The sequence below is a fragment of the Canis lupus genome, chromosome 37 (assembly GCF_003254725.2).
Source record: "Canis lupus dingo isolate Sandy chromosome 37, ASM325472v2, whole genome shotgun sequence".
NCBI lineage: Eukaryota > Metazoa > Chordata > Mammalia > Carnivora > Canidae > Canis > Canis lupus.
In genome coordinates this window covers 13,795,159-13,809,058 of record NC_064279.1, presented here as the reverse complement: position 1 = coordinate 13,809,058, position 13,900 = coordinate 13,795,159, and the positions used below count along the sequence as shown (strand labels likewise).

General features: G+C 37.6%; 1 protein-coding gene across 7 annotated transcripts in view; it reads right to left on the bottom strand.

The window, feature by feature from the left end:
- Window positions 1-13,900, bottom strand: part of PARD3B (par-3 family cell polarity regulator beta) — a 981,548-nt gene that overhangs the window by 777,671 nt on the left and 189,977 nt on the right. Inside the window, exon 3 of one of the 7 annotated variants that reach the window (XM_049106754.1) lies at window positions 10,814-10,945. The exons of the other annotated variants lie outside the window; for them this stretch is intronic. The gene's annotated coding sequence lies outside the window, so the exon portion shown is untranslated. The remainder of the gene's footprint in view (window positions 1-10,813; window positions 10,946-13,900) is intronic. 7 annotated transcript variants of the gene reach the window in all.

Here is a 13,900-nt window from a genome sequence, read left to right as displayed (position 1 = left end):
GCTTCTCACAAGGAGCCTGATGCAGGACTCGATCCCAGGACCCTAGGATCACAACCTGAACTAAAGGCAAACAGACACTCAACCACTGAGCCAACCATGTGCCCCAATCAATTCTTAGTTGATAGTAAAAACAGTATAAATTTTATGTGAAAATAATATAATGGTAATAATGACAACAGATAACACATAATATTTACCCTGTGCCAGACCTTACTCTAAATGCTTTAAAAATGCATTAATCCTCACAACAACCTTATAAAGTAGATACTACTATTATTTTACATACAAAGGAACTGAGGGACATAGAAGTTAAGCAACCTGCTCAAAATCACACAGAAACAGACACAGTGCTCAGACTCAAACACAGGAAGACAGGCTCCTGAGTGCCCTCTCTTTACTCATATGGGCTCTATTGCCTCTCACAATTACTCATAATTAAACATGCTATATTGTATGTCATAATTATTAACATTAAAGTTTGTAGAACTTATGTAAACAAAGTTGTTTCATTTTTCTTTTCCTGCCTTGCTGCCAAACCACCTGTGAAGTATTTACTGGGCCCTAGTCTACCACAGAAGTCCATGGACCCTACTGTGAGGTTCTCAAATCATTTTCTCCTCAGTGGAACTGAAACTGTCTCACAGTAGCATTGTTTCCCAAATGCTCTCCTCACTGCTGGAATCCTAGCAGGCAAGCAGAAAGCCACAGCAATTTCACAGATGCCTGCATCAATGTGGCCCCAAGTGCTACTGCAGGCTGAGGCTTGCTTTTAGCACATAAACTGAGCTGACTTAACCATCAATTACCTCTTACAGAGTATGGAACAAAAGTGCTACAAGAATGTTGATATTGGGCACCATCTTCAAATGTCCAATGAATAATTTAGACTATATGTAACTGAACTTCACTCCTGATCACTGGATAGATTCTGGGGATCAATGCTTAATAATATTGCCTCTCTGATTTTGAATAAGGCTTTTTATTGCATGCTGCTTTGTGACAATAGAATCAAAGCCTGTTAGACCTGAAAGGGAAATTAGAAGTCCACTTAACCGAATCTTCCTCATTTTACAGATGAGAAGATCAAGGCATGGAGAGACTTATTTGCTCCCAATCACATAACTGTTGAGTGACACAGCTGGAAGTAGGCGAGGGATCTTCAATACAAGTATCAGTACGTGATTTGGGGTTTGTCTAGTACACTAACTACCCTTTCACAATTCTAAGTTGTAGATGCTCAACGTTTTCTTAAATAACAGGTGAACTAAAAATTCCTAAAACTGAGTTAGAATCTTCCAGTTATCTACACGCAGTATTCTCAGGTGTAAATTCTAAGTCTGTGACTTTTCAAATTTTTATTTCTGCCTGTGATGGCTTGTTTCTGTCAGACAGACAAATTTCCTTAATAATGAATCATTCATAATACCATTTAGTAGCAGAAAATTTTCAAACATTTGGTACTACCTAGCTATCATGTGGAAGGAAAGCTAAAGAGATAGAAAAAACAGTATTTCTGGCTTACAAAATACTAGGTAATAAAAATGTGACTAACTACACCTTTCAATGGAAATTTCTCACTCTCAGGAAGACTAAAAGTCTCACTTAATGGTGACTGATGTACTTAAACATAAATACAAGCAAGTAAACAAGCCAATGCCTGAGTGTTTGAATACAACTGTTTTTTGCACCTCCCATGTAGCTTTTGGCTCTAAAATACTGAAAGAGATTACTGATTTTGCTTCAAAGTGACTCAAAAATGTAACAGTTTTCCAAATATATGCCTTTAGCAAGCAGAGGGTAACTTGCATTTTGCTTTCAAGCCTGTGTCAGAAGATATGATATTCATATAAAAATAGACTGTATAGTATACTATGGAAGGTCCTAGAATGGTGTACAGGATTGACCAGTCTCCTAATTAAGTCTTGGAAGAAGCCATGCTACAACTAAAACCTCACAGATGAGAATTACATGCAACTAAACAAGATAAAGATGTTAATGGGATGGGAAAGAGACCATTTTGTGTAATTATTCCCATTCCGAAAGGCTTGGCAGTGATTTATGGATTCCGATGGTACAAAATTAGAAATTAAAGGATCAAAGAGTATAGGGATCAACGGAAGAAAGCAAGGTAGTTGTTCTGAGACTTGAACAAATTACACCATCGGAATGATGAATTTTGCTCTAAGCTTACTGATATCTAAGGCAGAAATGAAAACAGGCTGGGTGACACAGTTCCAATTTTCTGATAAGAGAAAAATATTCAAGTTTATAAAGACACCAATTTTTATTTACTAAAAGGAGGAATTTATCCAATGTGTACTTGTGTAATGTTGAATCAATGGCCCACAACAACTGCAGCAATAGGTAAATACTTAGAGGAGCTCACTATCTTCCACTTCACCAAGCACCCAGATTCATTACCACTTAGTCATTACGAGAACCTTAAGCCAACCTCCATTTATAGATGAGAAACTGGAACCCCAAAGACAAAAAGATTGCCCAGTGGCACGGTTAATAAGTGATATACTCCAAAACCATTGGGCCTACCTCCAAATCCACGCTATTTTTTTTTTTTAAGATTTATTGAGAAAGAGAGTACGTATGTGCTCTCATGAGTGGGGAGAAGGGCAGAGGTAGGAGAGGGTCTTCGAGCCAACTCCTCACTGAGCACTAAGCCCGATGTGGGGCTCAATCCTATGAGCCATGAGATCATCACCTGAGCCCAAACCAAGAGTCGGATGCTCAACTTACTGAGCCATGCAAGTGCCCCCAAATCCACACTTTTAAAGATAATCTTTCTGAATATGTAAAACTAGTACATCTTCCAAATGTTTTATAACAGATATAACAAAGTGATCCTGAGATAAGTGATTATACTTAGTGATTTTAGGTTCTAAAGCCTGTATTTTTGGACACACTTCTTTGTCTCACTAAGCAAATATCTGTAGACACCGGGATCAACAAGGTAGATGCAAGTTCTTGACATGCTGAATCCAGTGGACAATATGTATTATGTAACATACTGTACAGAAATACGGCTCCAACAGATGGTTCTCCTATTGAGCCTGTAGGACAACATAAAATTATAAGGTAGTGATATTTCTCTAGGAATAATGTGTGATTTCAGATATTTTGCTCACTTGGTGTGCTGACTTAATCTACATTAAAAAATAGAAGAAATATGATAAATCATCAACCGGATCCATGACAGTTTCTCTCAGTTTTCAACAACCTTGGTCAAGTGCTAGATGTTACTCAACTTGTAATGGGCCAGTTAAAAAACACCTACTCAGCAAGTTTCATTTGAAGATTTCTGGTTGTAGGTTGATGCTTTGTAAACCAGCACTGAAGAAGATGGCAATTCTGTTGCAGAAGTAAAACTTCTACAAGGTGGGGGTGGAGCTTTGAAAAATGTGGCCAGATCTGTAAGAACTCTGGAGGCCACCTCATGCCCACAGGCAGAACCTATATTCCTTACTTGCCCCAAAGGTAGTCTTTACCCTTAAAACTAGTTTAGCTGAAATTCAAGGGTCCTTCCTCTCTGCACTTCTCAAGACCCTAAGGAGAATCCAGGGCTTTCTATAAATCTGCAAAGGAAAATATATTTTTTTCTTAAAGAAGCCCCCCCAAAATTATGTATGCTTCAGATGCCACCAAACCTGATGACGGCCCTGCCTGCCTACCTTAATACTGAATCCTTTCAAACTCTGATAACAGTGGTTAGCCAAGACCCCAACGGTACATATCACAATTCAAAACAAGAAGCTGCTTCAATTTTTCTTCGGAAAGTTACCTCAGTATCAATTGCTTTCATTGTGATTACCTTCTTCCTCTTGCTGACAGGTGGTAGCAGTCTTAATAAAGCTTACAGGATGATAGGAAAGAAACAAATATTAACTTTCCCACGGGCATATAATATAACTTTGTTTTTATGTAAAATTCAACTTACAAAAAATGGTAAGAACTGTCTCAATATATCAGGTGTTTGCCTATGGTAAAATTATAGAATAAGTATGGTCTGTAAAATTTCTTTTAATGTAAAGCCTTTGGAAGAGTTACTCAAATTACAGTATTTTAATCTGATTCAGACATTACATAATTTTTTCTCAATTCTTTTTAACAATTTTAAAGAAAGTTAAAACCATCCAGCTGCAGAAAACTTAAAATGAAGAAATGAGTATTTATCCGCCTTTAGAAGAGTAAATTACTCAATACAGTCCCCTTTCTTTACTAGGAAGGTAGATGACACTATGCCTATTTTAAAGAAATAAGATAAAAAACTATTTCTTCCAAATAAGATCTTGGACCACCATCTTTCCACTCTTAGCTTTAAAGTGAATAATGGTTAGATTTACAAGTGATACATGAAAAACTTTAGTTATTGAGATGTAGCAAATTCTTATTTAAATCTTGTACCACCTAAGTAAAAACACTGACATCAGAAACTTTTTCAAAGCTACATCTATTAGCTCCTCTATGGGTATCATAATGGAGCCATCCTTTGAAAAACAGTTCCGTATCAAAGCTCTTTTCTTTTCACACATTTCAACCCAATTAGAGACAAGAGAGATGAGTGTTAACAAGACAGTTAATTTTAGAAAATGTATGCAAAAAAGCCAAATGTTTTTAATTACTTTAATATTTACCACATGTAGAACTTTATCTTATTAAGCATTAAAACAGTATCTAAAAAGGAAAAATCAGAGAGCCATAAGCACTCTGTGTGAGATCATCAGCTGGACACAAATTAATATTTATGTTCAGAAACTTCCTCTATCAATTTTCTGGTATTTGTGTAGAGTGTATTATAGTAGAAGCTTCTTAAGCACAGTTAACCTGCATGCTTTTATCAGGTAAATACATGAAGTTCTTACAGATGTTCTAGTTATTTTCTAAACCATATCAAGAACCAAAGTAAAATGCAATTCAGATCCTTTTGCTCTTTGTTTACAACATGCTTTCTGGAGTGGCTTTATTTTTGGAATAAAAAAGAAATAAAGCCTACTTCTTGGTCTCATTAAATCTGAAACTGGTGGTTCTTAAGTTGAAGGAAGCTGGTAAACCTAAACACTGAACCATTTTACCACTCTTCTTCTCTATGAACTTAGAATATTTCCCAAAATGCAGTTTATTCAGCATATTTGAGAGATACCTTTTATTGAGATATCCTAAGAAGCAAAACAAAAAAAAAATTTAAAAACTCACCATTGTTTAGAGTTCAATGCTACATAATAAAAAGTACAATATATCAAATACATTTTCCTAGACCAAAAACTGATACAGAAGGCCCATTACTTGGGAGAAAAAGTCATTAAGATGAGCTCTCTCTTTCAATACCCTTAGAAACCATGCCTCTTACACAATGAATTAATTGAGAAATTATTCATTGTATATTCAAATGGCCCTCGGTGGTATTACCATTCCAAAGATAGAGGCTAGAATCTTTGCACTTTTGTACTTCAGATAATTAACAGATCAGTTTGGGGGGAAAACAAAAATTCCCTGCAAAATTGTAGAATTTCAATTAATTGTGAATTTAACACACGTTATATAAAAATTTATATTTGATATTTTCGGTAAAAAAGGGGTCGGCTCAAGAACACAAAATTACAAGCACCCAGATTATTAAGTCTGCTAAGAACAAATGATCCTTTCCAACAAAATGAAAGAAGTCCTAGCAGATTTATCTTTGGACACACTTTCAATCATTAGCTTGCTAATGAGGATGTGAGTATATGAAAAACAAGAAAATTTCTGAAAAGACAGTCTAAGACTTTCCTCTAATTTAGATTTGTGAAAATTAATACAGGAAAACCTCACTAAAGCAGAGTAGGGAGGTTAGAAGGGGAGCCTTACCAATCAATGCCAATTATAGGAAGTTTTGTCAATTTCAGACCCTAACTGAAGAATCATCAACAGGAAAGAATAATCAATTAAAAGGCCCAATGAGAAGAGATGCACATTGAATCTTCTACGAGAAATCATCTATTCCCACAACTCAGCCCATGAGAAACCATCATCACCCTGAACTCCTGCTTTTCTCCAATGAACTTCTATTAAAAAAAACTCCTCTCAACTTCCTCCCTTCTCTGTAAAATAACGTTCCTCTCCTGTATTGTCAGATTTGCCTATGGTTTTGTCATAGCTTGCAAGTTCTCACTTGGAATTCTCTGCTATTCCAGAGTAAGTCCCTTTTGGTGGTAAAATAACTGGCTGCTTCATTTTTAAAGTTAACAGGCTGCTTACAATATTTTGAAATCATCCAACATCATTTTATTTCCCGTCTGTAGAGCAGGGGTTCTCAAGGTCTGCTCTGCAGCATCACATTAAAGACTTGTGAAAAAATGCGATTGTCGGGGCACCTGGGTGGTTCAGTTGGATGGGCATCTGCCTAGGCTCAGGTCATGATCCTAGGACAGTGGGATTGAGAGTCCCTCCCCCCACTCATTAGGCTCTCTGCTCAGTGGGGACTCTGGTTCTCCCTCTACCCCTCCCCCTGCTGCTATGTGCCCTCTTCTCTCCCTCTCTGAAATAAATAAATAAAATCTAAAAAGAGAAGAGAAAAGCAATTGTCAGGTTCCACTTGAGATTTATTTAAAAAGTACTCAAATAAGAGGGAAAAAAAATGCAGAATCCATTCCCATCCCCCACACCTAATATCCTATCCTCTATATACAAGGTGTCCTAGTGTATACTGGATGCCTTCGGTCCTAATCCTGGCTCTGGGAAGAGTTGAACTCTTAGCCCAAGAAACCACAGCAGTTGGTTCAAAAAGTTCAAGCTGATCCACTCAGAGCTGTCTTACTGCTGCTCCAGCCCCAGGTTCTGGCTATTCTGCTGTGACATTTTCCACTCATCCTCAGCTGTCAATGCTTAAAGACTGGCATCTAAAGACATCCAGATCCTGACCCTTCTTTAATTGAGCACTGCATTCAGCCTCACTGTTTGAACCCTCATAGAACTAATTTTACTTTGCTTTCATTGACAGATATCATAAGAACTCAAAATGCAATGCTATTTTTTTTTCTGAAGAATGTTCTTAAGGAGGTTGTTTATCACATTACACAGGGTCTGTCATCCCCTGTACTGAGAGTAGTATCCTTCTGAGGACTAGTTGATCTTATCAACTCTGACATGGTTTTCCTTCTATGTTTGCTCTTAAAATAAGAGCCAATTTTAAAGTCTAAGCCTAATAAACGTGCTAAAATGAATACCATGAGTTTCTACATGAACCTACCCTCGATGTTATTTTTTCTAATTTATTTATTACCTGTATTTCTCAATTTTTAAAATCTTGCTTTATTTCATTTTTTTTTCTGTTACTTATAAATCCTTCTCCGGAGAGAAGAAATACAGAAATAAAGGCATGGAGAAGAAAGCAGGAATGGAAGGAATGGGTAGCAGTCTACTTGGGAGATTCCATGAGTACACAGTGCTTGGATTTATAGTCAGACATAACCTCCAGGATTGGCCAACTCTACAATCTTGGGCATAGAAGTTATACTGGCTCAACTTTCTTCATGAATAAAAATGACAGTATGTACCTTAGAGTTACTATAATCATTAGAAATAAACATTTGCAAAATTGCTAATAGTGCCCAGGACAGAATAAGTGATCATGAAATGTTAGCTCTTGTTATTAACGCCCATGTGCACAGCCCACTTCAAAGCCTCACAGTCAAGCTCCCTACCCTTTCCCAAGGCTATGAATCACTGGGCCATGACCTGGACCCCAGCATTGCCTGGAGTGGGTCCTCTAACATCATCAATTGTGAACTTCTATCTTCCATAACTCTATCCCTGAGAGTGAACTTTGACCATGGAGACCCGCCAGTTCTTTAAAGCTTTCCTGTTCCTCAATATTTCTGCCCCTTCCTGTTTTCATTTCCTTCCCTATTCAGACTAGACCCTACAACTAAGCACTTCTACTCACTCACCTTGCAACTTTCTTTCTTTCTTTCCCTCTTTATGAAAGAGAAAGAAAGAGAAAGCACAAGTGGGAGAAGCTGAGAGAGAATCTGAACCAGACTCTCCACTGAGCACAGAGCCCATTGCAGACTCTCCACTGAGCACAGAGCCCATTGAAGGGTCGTATGCGGGGCTTGATCCCATGACCCTGAGATCATGACCTGAGACGAAACCAAGAGTTGGCCACTTAACTATACCACTCATCTATCTCCTTTCAGCCACTTTTTCCTCAGTCCTTCTGTTGCATCTGACTCAGCAGTCCCACCCCAGATGAGTTAATGATGTGCTTTTCCCACTCCCGCAGAGAAAACCACTCATATCTGAGGACAATGAAGTAGAGCAGCACCTCTTGGTGCAGATACTGGATTTAGAGCATCGGTCTCACCTCAGGAATCCTTTCCTACTTTATACCTCAGGAACCACGAACCTCAGCACTTTCTCCCAGGCCTTCACCTACTCCTATCACTCTTAGCTGCTACTCAACCTCTACTCAGGAAATTAAGTTTGCCGACTGCAAATGCTGACCCATGACAGTCACAAAGAATCTCCGGGTTCTGAGAATAATGTCTCTCCTACTCAAGGCCCACAGCTTCATCTGTCCAGCCCTGGGTCCCCTAGGACCACCCTCCATTCACATTATTTCAGTTGCTTTGTTCCCAGTTTCGCATTCCTCACTGATTAAAACATTTGCTTGTCTTTCCCATCCTGAAAGACAAGAACTCACAATTTGAAAATGGCAATTCATAATTAGGAAAATAGGATACCAAATTCAAAAAAGTTGGTAGCCATTGAAATTGTAAACCTTAGGTTTTCTTTGTTTGGGCCCAGCTTGAGTCAGAGCAGAGAGGGCCTCAGAGAGGAGGAAGGCTACTTAGGGCCCACCCTGTGGTTTGCCGTGAATACCATCTTCTACCCAGAGTGTGTCAGGTTCAAGGAAAAATATAATTCAAGTTGGGCCAATCTTAGTAACTCTTCTGTGGTACAAAAATCTTAGTTCAGTCAGGCTTTGTCTAGAGAAAGTAGATAATTTCACAATTCAGTTGTTCTGGTTTAACCATCTTTACTGAATCAAGTGCATGGTGGAGAAAAGACATATGGGTAGAGGAAGGGAGCAAGTGTGGATTCCTACGAGCTCACTCTCATGAGGCCAAGGCTTATGACGGCCTAGCCCTGGGTTCTGTTAGACACTCTGAAATGAGATTTTGCTTAAGAGAGTCTTAGTTGAGGGGCACCTGAGTGGCTCAGTCAGTTAAGCATCCAACTCTTTATTTCACCTGGGGTCATGATCTCAGGGTTATGGGATTGAGCTTCACACTCAGTAGGGAGTCTGCTGGAGGTTCTCTGTCTGGAAAATAAATTAGTTAAAATAAAAAGACAGCCTTAGTTGACTGTTATCACTTCCTATCAAAAAAAAGTCAGTAACATTTGTCAGTGAAACTAGGACTTCTCCTTTGTTCCCCCACCACACAACTCCTTCTGAAATGCAACAATCTCTGCTGAATGAGTAGGGGTAAAAGGGAGGGGAAGAGACCAGGAAATGGCCTGAGATTACCTTACAGGTGATAACTGAATAGTATCAGACCACTGGGAATAATTAAGAGTAACAAAACCAGGCAAAGCCTCAAGAATGTGAGGGTATTAGGGATAAAACAACTTGAAATGCCACTTCAGAAGCAATGGGGAAATACAATAGGAAGAGTCAGAAACCCAAATGAGTAGGCTACTAAATAGGTCTGGTGACTTGCTTACCATTTTTTACAATACCATTAAGACAATATAATAAGTATGGTGGTTTTCCTTCCATGTGCACTTGATGGGACACCTTAACAGTAAATGCCACAGCATACAACAGCTTCCTAATAGCACATTTTTTCAAGACATGTATATGCAACCTATCCTAGTGTAGAGATTGTTTTAAATTCTTCCTATTTAAAATTAAATGGAACATTTAAAAGCACCATAATATAGATCAACTTTAAATATTCATTAGAATTAAGAATTTCAAAAAAGAGATCAAAATGTAACTACAAAAATAGAATACAAAAATCAACTCAGCTGTGGCAAAAATAATCTCTCCAAGCCTCTTGCTAACATAGAAGCTCTCTCAAAAAATCAGACACTAAATCAACAAAGCCAACATCTATTTGTTTCCCCATTATTTAATGGGCACCTACTGTAAGTACATATACCAAAACTAAAGATAACATTTTTAAAGGCTATATTACATTTACGAACTAAATTATAATTTTTAAAAAACAGAGAAAGAAATTTAAAACAGGGTTAACTTACTCAAAGTTACATTGCTTCCCAAGCTACTGCAAACAAGAAGTGTGGATTTCCAATAGGATAAAATCTAAGCAGCTTTTTAAGTGAAAACAATGTAAATGAAATTGCTTTTACTTGATAAAACCAGATCATGTTCCAGAAGAAAACTGATGCCTCTTTTTAGATGGACACCACCTCCATATTTAATCTAACTGTAATCTATTGCAGCACTCCAACGTATCCTACTTATTGTCATGCTCTCATACATTACAGAGCTGTCGTATATAGAACACCGTTTCATAAACCCATTAGTGACAGCACAGACCAAGTTCATTCATGATAACCATGCCATCATCAAAAGCATCATCTTATTTTACTGAAGGAATGAGTTTACACAGAGTTAAGGGCAAAGGTAGTTTCTGACCATCAGAATACTGAATCAAACCCCCCAAAAAGATGTTTATCCCTTACTGGAAGGGAGACAGCCCTGAGTAAAACCACAAGGCAGAGCTCACCATGCCCTCTATCCCCACTCAGCTCCCTGATGTTCTCAGCTGGACTCCCCCCAAAATTTACATACCTAGGTCCTCTAATTTCCTTTCTCTTCACCTTCTTCCGCCCCTTGCCTGTCGATCTTCAGCTCCATAGAGGTCCAACTTGGTCTACTTCTGACTCCAATATCATGGGATTTTCCTTGTTTCTAACTCAAAATCTGAAGAGGACAATGGCAGGGATAGTACCTTTTTTTTTTTAATACACAAAAGAAAAATCTATGTTGATATGCATATACACATATAGCTATCATGTAATAAAGATAACTATTTAAAATAACACCAACTGTCTTACAGATAGTAATTGATATTGTCGCAAAAGGATAAGAAGGTGAAATTGTGCTAAATGCCAAAATCTATCGCCAAATTCTTAGACAGTGGTTCTTACACTTGGCTGAGTATACCCTGCCTAGCTTGTTAAAACCAGTCTGCTGGACCCCAAACCCAGACTTCTTGAGTAAGTAGGTCTATGGTAAGGCCCAAGAACATGCATTTGTAACAAGCTGCCAGCTAATATTGATGTTGTTGGGTCCAGGGACCACAGTGAGAAACTCTGGGCTCGGAGTGATAGCATCACTTAATCCTATTGCTCTAGCTCAGGGACTCACTCAATCCTTGAAAAATTGCTTTTTAGAAAAGCCCAATATATAATGAGTATAAAGAACAGTGATGGCTGGGAGCTTGCCAGGTAGCTTGCTAGTGTCTCCACTGGGATAACCCCCTAAACGGACCTTCACATTCTAACTGCTAGGTGTCAGTAAGCATAATGTAAAAGCTATGAGGTTAAATACTAACAGAAAAAAAGAGAGAGAGAGAAAAAAAAAAAGAGAGGTGATATTTTTTTTTATAAGAGTGGCAGAAATGGAAGGTGAATCCAGGAGGCTTTCCAAGTCGTTTCTTCTCAAATTAGTAAGAATAAAGAAGGTCTTAATAACCCAAATGCTATTGGGAGAAAAATATGAGGCTCTAACTTTAAACAAAACATTACAAATGTCAGGAAATACTGAATCATGAACTAAAAGCCTATTATCAGGGTTTTGCGAGGATAGCCAGTACTACAGTAGTTGCTATAACATATTTGTGTTGATTCAAAACCCATGAAGACTTAGGTGTGAAGTCCTAATTTCCTGAGCTCTGGCACAGGAGTAAACATGGACCTTAGCATCATCAGATCTCACTTTAGGTAACAAGAGTTGTGCTTTCTCTTTTGTGCATAAGCCAAAAACAGGGCAAATATGTGATTTTGCAAAATACTGATTTTACCTTTTTCCCCTGTCTTTTATGTCACTATCTTATAATGTTTTCCATTCCCCTATTTCCAAAAGTTGTTAGCTGGCTTCTCTACAAAATTCTAACAGTTCATTAGTGATGAGACAGGAACATAGCAAAACCTGCCATATTTAATCATGCTGCAATCTTCTTAAAGTTAAAAAAAAACTATGCATTATTCAAATTGATGCCAATTATTTTGAAATGAAGTAAAAATGAAACTTAGCTATGAATTATATAATATATATTTTTCCATCCATCGAAGAGTCTCAATTTTATGATTTAGTAGTGATAGTTGCTTTTTCTCTGGAGATAAAACCGTAACTTAGAATATCTGAACACAGTTTAAGATAGTTATACAAAATGCCAACTATTGAACATGGAAATGTTGGAACAGGTCCAATTTTAAAAATGATTTAAGACTTTTAGGGGTGCTTTGTCGATTAAGCATCTGCCTTGGGCTCAGGGTCATGATCTCAGGGTCCTGGGATCCAGCTCTGCTCAGTTGGGCTCCCCCTCCTTGAGTCCCTCCCCCAGCTCATGCATGCTTGCTTTCTCGCTCTCTCAAAAGAAAAAAAAATTCTTAAAAAAAAAAAAAAGATGTTCAGATACTTCGTTCCTTTTATTTCTGAACTAAACTTGCAAACAACATGATGCTAATACCATGCTTTTCCTAAGTATAAGAACGTTCTTGTCATAACCACAATACTATTATCACACCAAATTCAACAAAATACTATTTTGTCTTATGGCCCATCCATATTTTCTAACGTTCCCATTTGCCCTAAAATGTCTTTTATAACTTTCTTTCTAATCAGAATTCACCCAAGTTTCACATATTCCATTTGATTGTCTTTGACTCTGTGGATCTAGAATTGTTACCACAGCAACTCTAGGGTTTTCTTAGAATACCTTTTTGAAGAATCCAATCCAATTATCTTGTAGAATGTCCTACATCTAGAATTTAGACAATTATTTACTTTTAGTGTCATCAAACTTGTTCCTCTATCCCTCACTTTTTCTGTAAATTGAAAATTAGATTTAAGTTAGGTTTAGATTCCAGTTAAGTAATTTGGAACATTTTAATTTTGAACATTTCATTGGGGGTGATTGGGTGATGGGCACTGAGCGGGGCACTTGACGGGATAAGCACTGGGTGATGTGCTGTATGTTGGCAAATTAAACTCCAATAAAAAAAATAAATAAATAAAAAGAACATTTCATTGGGATGCACACATCAAGAAGCTCATGGTATGAGGCTTTCTAATACTGGTGCTGGGAATTTTGATGACAGGCATGGATACCAACAGAAAAGACACATTATACCCAATAAAAGTAGTCAACAGTTTGCAGGATCATCTTTGTAAATGTTGTGTTCTCCAACAGCCTCTCTAAATGGTTTTGGCAGTCACTGATGATTCTTTCATCAACTGTCACTTTAGAAATTTTAAAATGGTAATCTTATGAATTATTTAGAATTCTTCTTAAAATTGTTACTTGGTAGACTCCTGAAGGGTGGTAGAAAGTTGGGATTTTCTTATCCTTTTTTCATAGCACTGTGGTCTCAGTTTCAGAAAGCTTTATTAGGAATCATCTACACACAATAGAATGCACCCATTTCAATGGTGAAGTTTGAGTTTTGACAAATGTATACAGTTATGCAACCATCACCACGATCAAGTTATAAAACATTTCTACCACTCCAAGAGTTCTCTCTTGCTCCTTTGCAGTTAATTCCCTCACTTCACCCCCATAAACCACTGATCTAATTTGTAAGATTACAGTTTTGCCCTTTTAGAATTTGATTTAATAGAATCATTACAGCATGCAGTCTTTGATGTCTGGCT